Genomic DNA, 10,635 nt, shown 5'->3' on the forward strand with positions numbered 1-10,635 from the left:
TAATAGTCTCTTCTTCTTTGCGAAAAAAAAGAACATGAATATCATTTAAAAGCCCAAACTTGTATGAATGATGATTTGAATACACTATTCCATGCAGTAATCTAAATTGAAGAATCCCTCGAGGTTGAAAACAAAATACTAATTCTACATCTAAAGAAGATAGATTTCAAGTCTTTTTGAGAGAAATCACGAAAATGTAAGGTTTTCTTTTCTTTCACCAATGAATCATCACGTGTCCTCTTCACCAATCCAAAATGAGTGGACATCTTTGTAGGTAATCTTATCAAAAGAGAGATTTTCCCGTTTCTCATAAAAAAAACATTTAAACACCAGTTTTATCTTTATCTTACTCTGTATGCTCTATCTTCCTTTTCCACCAAGAGGGAAGTAGATCACTTATTTTTCGAATACCCAAACCATCTGAATAATTCATGAATCTTTCATGAGAATGAGCCACAGGTTTTAAATTTCCGCTTATATAAGTTTAATCTTTCAGTCTTAAACATTTTTTTTTTGTCATTAACTGCAAATTTTTCATTATCAATCAATAATTATCCTTCACCTCGAATTATTTTTCAAAAGAACCTCCTTTAGTGCATGATTATAATCTTTCTCTTCTTCTTTTTTTCCCAAGGTTATGAGCATATTCATATTACATTTTGGAAAATATAACTAAAATATTTGGAAAGAAATCAACAATATCGAACAGTTTTGACATTCGACGTTTGCCTGCTCATCATTTAACACGCAACATGCGCTAACAAAACCAAAGTACAATGCGTTACACGCTATAATTGCTGTTGAGCGTGCAAGTTTTGTCGTGCAGGCACCTATCAGATCCCGCTTCATTCATCCATCGCAAAGGTGCAAAGGTGCATAACCCGGTGAATTTGAATCTTTAAAAAAAAATATCATGCACTTTAAAAGTAAATGCCTCTCAGTCGTCGCGTGGTGTTATACGTGAGAGTCAAAAATTTTCTACAATATGCATTTTTTTAGATATTACATTCATGGACAAAGTGCAAAGTAGATTTTCCAATCATTTTCCTTATTTTCTTGAGAAAATTATTCTGTTTCAGATTCTCCCCAAAGAATTGTCGCTGACCTATTCCATTCTACCTATGACCTATCAATACTTTTAATTATACCCATATCTATCTGCCGAACTCTCTTGAACATGTCTAATATTTTATCTTCAGTACTAATAAAGGGAACCTCATTACATCGACCCATAAAAACCACGACAATAATTACCTTGTTATATCAGACTTCTCACTATACCAGTGAACAGACACAAAGAAATATAAATAGTTGGACGTACAAGATCACCTTCTTATAAGAAGACTTTGTTATAACAGACTTCTTTACAACGAGGTTTTATATACTGTATTGCAAGGTAGCCATACGCAAAGTCATAATCCAAACACATAAAATCGTGACACTCCCAGCATCGTCATAAAAAGTTCAGTACTGCTAACGCAAAAAAAAAGCACTTCATCTCTACTGTCATCATTGTCTCATATGTCACCATGAATAATTCGAAATGAAAACTGATGGAAGAGAAATAGCGCGGGGGGGGGGGGGGTAGAGATACCTAAACATCCAACGAACAGGTGACGATAGTCGATAAAACTCTTCGAGGGTCGTTGCAGAAAGTAGCACCTGTACGCCGCATAAATTTGCACGCCGGGCCGCAAGAATCAGTTCAATTTTCACGTCCCAGGCGTCAACGAGATAGACTAGCCATTAATCAAACTTTCTCAAGTCTTAGGTTAGTTGGTTGGATGCGAGACGGGGGGGGGGGGGGGTGAAGAGAAGAATTATAGAGAAAAGGATAAGAAAGTTATCGTTTTCCGCATAATCTGACAATCTAATGAGCTCTGAATCATTTAGGGCACGTGCTTGACGAAGCTCAGCGACATTTCACTCTTATTTCTTCTCTCTCCCCTCCCTCTCTCTCTCTCTCTCTCTCTCTCACACACACACACACACACACGCACAAACACAAAATGCACACACCTTCTCTTTCTGCTTCTCTCTCTTCGCCTCTCTCTCCAAGCTTTGGGCGCGAAACTCCAGAGAACAGACTTTCACAGCGCGAGACACAAGTCGTCTGGAATAATCTCAGCTCATGGTGTGTGCAGCCCATACCAAACGAGATACACTTTCTGCTATTATCCTTATTAATAAATAGATAGATAGATAGACAAATACAAGTGAATTCACTTTTATTGAAACCAAACTGTGTTTTAGAATTTTGTCGTATATGTATATGTTTGTATCATTCTGTTTACATACTATCAACTATTACATGATATATTACGTCTAGTCAAAATCATAAAATATTCGCAAAAGTAGCCAAAAAATTGTATGTTTATTATATTCTGCGTCACAGTGATGTCGAGATTCTACTATAAAATGCCTTATTATTAGGCCATAATGTGTCATGCATTGACATGATCAACCAAGGGTGTGCATACTATAGAGTGACACATAATGGGAGAAAATATATATTTGATTTGATTTTATTACTGAATGTATATATACAAACACACATACAAAAACAAACACACACACTCACACTCACACGCACACACAAACACACGCATATATATGAAGAGGTTGCAACCAAAAGGCGCTAAATCCATTGAAAAATGATGGATTTAGCGCCTTTTGGAAGCAAGCTCTTCATATATATATATATGTATATATATATATATGAAGAGTTAGAATGCAAACGAATGTATATCCATTTTATCAACTTATTATATAAGATTGTAGCAGATGAATTGTAGCAGAATTGTAGCAGATAATTATCCCACCAGGCGATTAAACGAGTTTCATTTACCCCTTCTGAGAACGTTATTGGCTCAACATACATTCATATACACTGGCCCTAGATTTTGGAATTCTTTAAGTTGTGATATAAAAAACTCTTTATCTTTGAATTCGTTTAAGCGTAAGTTAAAATATTTTTTGTTGAACTCATATTAATATATATACGATTCATTACTTAGCTGGTCTTTACAGCCTAAGGGTTCATCGTCAACCATTTATTTCATCATTGTGTATTTTTTTACATTATCTTATTTGTATAAACTTTGCTCGGCTGATTGAGCTGAAACACCTCAATTCCCTCTTACGATCCCGATGTTTAGCGTGTTGGCTTTTCCTTTCATTTCCTTTTTCTTTCTCTCATTCCTTTCCATTATTCTTTTGTGTTTTATTACTGTCATGGTATACCCTACCGTAAAGTCATGTAGTGTCGTTGTGTTTCTATTGTCTTGTTCTGTCCTGTCTTGTTCTCTCCTGTCTTTGTTTAAAAAAAAAAGTTTAATGTATTCACAAGAATCCTTTGAGTGGTTCACAATTTACAAGCATGCTTTTCAGTGAACCTCTCAGTTCTTTCTTTTTTTTTTTCCTCCATACATAACTTTGTATTCTGCAGGTATGCAAGTATAATTTCCTATTTGTTAACCATTATCTACCATGTAAAGTCGAATACATGCCTATGTTATATCTTCTGATTCATTTCGTGTTATGTTTGACGAAAAAGAAAGAAGGAATGAAATAAATGAAATGAAATGAAATGAAATGAATGAAAGACAAAGAAATTAATTGAAATACTATGATAATTTCGATAATATCTTCAAAACTATTTCTTGTAGTAACTACGAGTAAATTATCCATGAAGAGGTCTATCTTCTTTTATTTAATGATGACCTTAACTAGAAAAGTTACTAAGTGTATAAGGTATAAGTGTATAAGGCCGAAGTGTATAAGTGTATAAGGCCGAAGCCACGGCTCAGACAGTCATTCGGTTGAAATGAATTTTGAAGTATAAACCTACACTGTAGTTGTATTTTAACAGTGCGCTCATAATACGCTCATGTGATTGAATAGCAATGATTCAATATACTGTTCAACAAATTTGCTTTTTATACTGACAGGAAGAAAGTGTCTTCCTCATTTTTCCCACATCTTTTCTAATATTCAGCAATTGCAAAAAAAAAAAAAAAAATGCAAAACGTCATATGCCTTCTTTTGTAGTCATTGACTTCTATATCTGACATAAAAAAAGAAATGCAAAACGTCATACGCTTTCTTTTGTAGTCATTGACTACTATATCTGTCATGATATCGTTCAGTTCGTGTACTTCGTTAAGACTGAATCAAACATAACCTCTGTCTTTTTTATTTCACAACTTCATGAAAATGATAATATCATATTTCAAATGTAATGACAAAAGACGTAGATTGCAATGACGTTCATATTTTGACTGCAAAGGGTTTTTTTTTTTCAAGGGTGGGGGAGGGAGGGGGTGGCTGCGGGTAATATCTGGAGAAAACGGTTTATAGAAGACATGTATGTAAGCAATTTCTTTCTGATTATGTATTTTTCTGTGTGCTTCGAGTACGCACACGACACAGCGTTTGATCTTCGTTTCTACTTTGATGTTGTTTTGTGCTCAGTAGTGCTTGCTTTTTGCCTTGACATACATTCCTTGTACGCTACACCAAAATCGATCTCACCTGTGCGTACCAACAAATTGATTTTTCACAATTGTGCCAAGTGCATACTTATGAACATACGTATAGCCACATGTATGTTAAGATCTAAACAGAGAACTGGTTTGTCATTTTCATTATGTAAAGTACCAGTACTTAGTATACCTGTCTATATTGCTATTTTCACGTCCACTGTGCTGTCTCTCTTAGCGAAATTCACTAAAATTTACATAACCGTGTTAATGAACTTCCTATTGCGTATGCAAAAATGTGTTATGCCGGTGCTCTCCACAGCTACCAACTTGTCAGCTTTCAGTAATCTGCCATCCTTGTGTATGCAAAAACGTGTTATTCCGGTGTCTTTGACCGCTCAAACCAACTCACAACCTGTTCTCAGCTATTTGTTATTGTATATGCAAAGATGTATTACCACGGTGCTTCCGACTCCTCTCAGAAATTTGTTATCAATGTTTATGCAAAAATGTGTCACCCTGGTGTATCTGACTCCTCTATGTAAGTTGCCACCTACCCTGAGCAAACTGTTATCCTTGTGTTTACACAAATGTGTTTCTACGGTGTTTTCGACCACCCCCAATAATGTATTGTCTGCTTGCCTTTGCAATTACCTCTCTGAACTGTTCAGTGCAATTGTGCCCTCCTTTGGACCCCGTTTACAGTGCGAGGCTCGGCCGCGGCCGAGCCGAGCCGCGGCCGAGCCCAGCCCTGCTTCAGTGTAAACGCGCAAAAGGCCAAATGCGAGGCCAAAATTGGCCTCGCATTTGGCCTCGCTCTGGAGGTGGTCTCGGCCGCGGCCGAGCCGCGGCCGAGCCCGGCCTCTTCTTGGTGTAAACGCAAACTAGGCCAAATGCGCGGCCAATTGCGCGGCCAATTTTAGTCTGGCTTCCAAACCCTCTGCCTGCGTATGTATCTTTCGCTATTCAGTATATTCCCCCTCAACGTCGAAAACTAGTATAGTTTAAGGTGGTTTTGTCCTGCAAAGGATTTTTTCCTTCGGCAAAGGCCTTTGCCCGAACGGTCGCCACGGAATTCAGTTGGCAAAGGGTCTGAACACCAGACGATACCAAATTGCGTTTGTTTACAAGCAGAGCGCCACTACGACAAAATATTGAAAGGTTTGAAAAACGGACAAAATTGCGAGGCTCGGCCGCGCAATTGAGGCCGGACTCGGCCGCGGCCGAGCCGCGACCGAGGCCGGCCCCGCACTGTAAACGGGGTCCTAGACTAGTAACAACCACATTCCCTACGCATTATGCTCACGCAGATACCGTTGAATTTTTGACATGTCTTGTTTTGCGTGCGGAAACTGAACATTCCTTAACCGTCTATTATCAGGGTAAATGTTCTGTCACCTATTTTCCTTTAAAATCCAACAGCAGATGTATTTTTGAGCATCTATTTTCTGTTAACAGCCTATCTTTATATTCACCTATTCTGTATCATGCACAATGATGAATCCAAATACCACTGTTAACTCGAACGCAGCTGCTTTTAGCATGCTTTATCCTCAGTCACCTGCTGATACGACACCAGTAATTTCAGTAAGCAGCGAAGAGGGCGAAGATTCCGACATCGTCACTTTCTTAAATATGCAGACTTCTGAATTGAGACTAGATTTCGACTGTAACGATGCCGCAGTCCAAAATGTATTCACTCACTATCACACAGAGGATGAACTTCTTTCACTCACTCATAATGACGTAACTCAACTTTTTATTTCACATTTTAATATCAGAAGCTTAAATAAAAACTTTGATAAATGTCTTTCTCTTGTGAGCACGTTGAAAACCGAATATAATATTATCGGGCTCAGTGAAACTTGGTTAAAGGAGACATCACCCTCTTCGCTGCTTACAATAGACGGCTTTAGACTCATAACAAATAATAGAACATGGAAGAAAGGAGGAGGAGTCGGATTTTATGTGTCACAGAATTTAGATTGTGTTTTTTTTTTGGAAAAATATAGCGTGATGTCAGAAGTTTTTGAGAGTGTATTTATTGAGGTCAAAACCTTAAATAAAGGTAATATTATAATTGGGGAGATTTATCGACCACCCAGCTCAAACCCTGCTGAATTCTTAGAGTCATTTTGCGGCCTTATTTCAAGCAGTTATTTTGATAGTAAGACATGTTTTGTCATGGGTGACTTTAACCTCAATCTTCTTAATTACAACGATAATCTTATGTGCGCAGATTTTCTGAACCTTATGTTGTCGAAATCATTCATTCCCCTTATAAAAAAACCGACTCGAATAACCGATGATGTATCTACTCTTATTGATAACATTTTTGTAAATGACTTATTTTCTGACATCACATCTGGCATAATAGTTTCTGACGTCACTGATCATTTTCCAATCTATGCCCTTGTGTCAAATTTTATGACTGCTAATGTTTCTCACACCCACAATCCGGGTATTCGTGTAATGTCTGAGTCTAACCTTAATAAACTTAGGGAGAAATTAAGTTCAGAAGATTGGTCCACTGTATACTCTCAAAGCGATACTGATTTAGCATTTGAAAATTTTATGAATATTTTGACCACTAACTATGAATCTAGTGTTCCTCTTCAAAGACCTCACCATTCAAATTATAAAAAAGTACCTCGACAACCATGGGTAACAAAATCTCTACTCAGGTCCATTAACCGCAAGAATAGTCTTTTTTCATAAATATCGCAAAGATCCATGCCCTCAAAATAAATCAAGATATACTCGATATCGGAATATATTGACATCCTTAATACGTGTTGCTAAGCGGAATTATTTTTCGCGACAGTTTGTTAAATATAAACACGATGTGAAGAGTACGTGGAAGGTGATTAACGATACACTCAAATACAAAACCAATACTGATCTTCCCAAATATATTTCGGCGGACGGCCGGCAGATTAACGATCCGGTTAGCATGGCGGAATCTTTTAATAATTATTTCGCAAGTCTTGGTCCACATCTTGCCAGTAAAATCCCGAAATCCCCAACTGAATATCATAGATATTTAGGTAATAGGAATCCTCAATCAGTATTTTTTGAACCTATTGTTGAAGAAGAAATTGTTGATATCGTCAAGAATCTAAACGATAAAAAAAGTTCAGGATATGATGGAATTACAAATTTTCTTTTAAAAAATGTTTTGAATCAAATCATTTCTCCTTTAACATACATTTTTAATCAATCTCTAGTTAATGGTAAAGTCCCCAATAAAATGAAAGTTGCAAAAGTCGTCCCTATCTTTAAGAAGGGAAAGAAAGATTTGGTGAATAATTACCGACCAATTTCTCTATTGACTTCGATCTCTAAAATCCTTGAAAGGTTAGTTTACACGCGATTATTGAAATTTCTCACAAATCATAATATTTTATCAGATTCTCAGTTTGGTTTCAGAAAACATTATAATACAACCCATGCTTTACTCACTTTTATAGACAAGGTAGCTCATGCTATAGATAATTTTGAGCATACAATTGGAGTTTTTCTTGATTTCTCTAAAGCTTTTGATACGATAGATCACGAAATTTTATTTTCTAAACTGTATCATTATGGAATTCGCGGGCCACCTCTCGAATGGTTTAAGAGTTACTTAACTGATAGAAAGCAATTTGTTAACATTAACGGCTATGATTCGCAGTTAAAACTTATTTCATGTGGAGTCCCACAGGGCTCCCTCTTGGGCCCACTTTTATTTATTTTATACATAAATGACCTTCAAAAATCATCGCCAATTTTATCATTTATTTGTTTTGCTGATGACACAAGTTTGTTTTGTTCTCATCGAGACCCTAATACATTAATTGATATGATGAATACTGAGCTTAGGTCTGTGCAATCCTGGATTTATGCCAACAAATTATCCCTGAATATAGAAAAAACTTATTATATGGTATTCAGTAATTCTTTGAATGTTGTCCCACATGAGATCAAAATAAATGATATATGTTTAACGCAGGTCAATAACGCAAAGTTTTTAGGGCTTTGGATTGACCGAGAATTATCCTGGAAAACTCATATTAATTTTGTAAGTAAAATTTTGTCCAGAAATATTGGAATTTTAAACAAGCTTAAACATTTGTTCCCTGTTTATATTTTGCAGAGGATATATTCTTCTTTAATATCTCCACACTTTAATTATGGAATTTTGGCGTGGGGAAATGCAATCAATTTACTATTAGATTCCCTTCTTCGTAGTCAAAAGCGTGCAATAAGAATTATAAACCACGCCGGATATTTTGCTCATACCAACTGTTTTTTTCATCAAAACAGAATTCTGAAAATTCCAGACCTATTTCAGTATAATCTTGGAATTTTCATGTATAAACTAACAACTAATGAGTTACCACCCGTTTTTATTCACATGTTCAAAAGAAATCGCTCTATTCATTGCTACCCCACTCGTTAGAGTGACGCTTATCACCTTCCCCGTACTCGCACTATTTTTGCAAAGAAAACAATTATGTTTACTGGACCCAGATACTGGAATGACCTCCCTCAAGATATTACTTCTTCCTTATCCTTATTCACCTTCAAACGCAAACTAAAAAGGCTATTACTTAGTGGATACACACTACCCGGCTCTTAGCAACATTTTTTTTTTTAATACCCCCAGTCTTTTGTCTTTGTCTGCAGCTCCAAGTTATTTGACGATACCGTTATAGCACTTTTTGTGTGAGTGTGTGTGTGTAAACACGGCGAAATATGTACAGTCTCGTTTAAGCGATACTAAAGTATTCATGTGGTTCGATAGTTCGTTTTTAATACTGATTTTGCACTGGTACAATTTAAGTTGGTCGAGATAAACATGTCCGTTCTCCGTATAATTTCACGCCTATAAACTCGGGAACCTACAGTTTTTACGAGCATCTTTGCTTTTATGTAGGCCCCATCATATTTCTGACATTTATTTGTGATATCCTCAGATGAAAATGACCATTTATATTTGTGTGTAATGTTTGTTTGTCTTTTTTTTTCTTCAAACATAAGATATGGTTGTATATGTTTTGTACTTTTGTTTTATTGTCAATCATTTTGTAATCCCATCACTTAGAAATGGAAATATGAAATAAACTTGAAATTTGAAAAGGAAATACAAACTCTCATTAGTGTTTATCATTCAGTTTTTGCATTCACAGGATATTTTACTTAGGTTTAGGGGTGCTATTGTGATTCATCAGCTAATGAGAATACTCGGAAAGAAGGGAACACTCCCAATGAATAATTAGTAATTCACAGTCAGTGTTTAGGTGTCAAAATGTAGAATAAGGGAAAGTGACATGTTTGTAAAAAGAAAATGCAATACCCCACCATATTGCCTACACACAAAATGCATGTTTGAAGATCAATGATCAAGTACCTTAACATTCAAAAGAAACAACCTTTATGGCTTGCAATCAATTTTATTTTGTTTCAAACTACGCAGCAACTATAAGGCTTGCAGGGAATTAGATCAAAGACCACATTCCAGATCAAAGCACAGTATTAACTTCGATTATAAAATCGTCAAGAGCTTTTAGCGTTGTTTAGTGTCATTCATTTACATACATTTGAAATTCAATCCGGGATAATAGGTATACACCGCAGTGAATTGTTAACTTTTGAACAAAAGTTAAGTTTCTCCTTTTCTTTCAGCCAAAATGCTTGTTACATGTTTGTTAGTTCAGTCGTCTGCGACTTGATCAGCTGAAACGTGTTGACTGGTCTGTTTGATTAAACGGACATACTCTATAAATAACCACATGATCTAAAGAGTGTTGATGCAAAAACCGACAAGACAGATATCTCCATTTTTATCAGTTTGAGATGTTGGAGATTTAAGTTAAGGAAAACACAACAACAACAACAATAACAACAACAAAACGTGAAAAACATTAGTGTATAATAATTTCAATAATATCTTACAGAATCTTTCTCGCCATGTGACGAGTGTCGTAATTATTTTAAAGACTTGATTTTCTCTTTTTGGTGATGACCCTGTTTAAAAAAAAAATGCGTTTTTGCATCCAAACTCTTTAAATATGATATATATATATATATATATATATATATATATATATATACATACATCTTTCTCATATCTCTTATATTTACACACACACACATACACACACACATATAT

This window comes from Diadema setosum, chromosome 6, assembly GCF_964275005.1.
Source record: "Diadema setosum chromosome 6, eeDiaSeto1, whole genome shotgun sequence".
Lineage (NCBI taxonomy): Eukaryota > Metazoa > Echinodermata > Echinoidea > Diadematoida > Diadematidae > Diadema > Diadema setosum.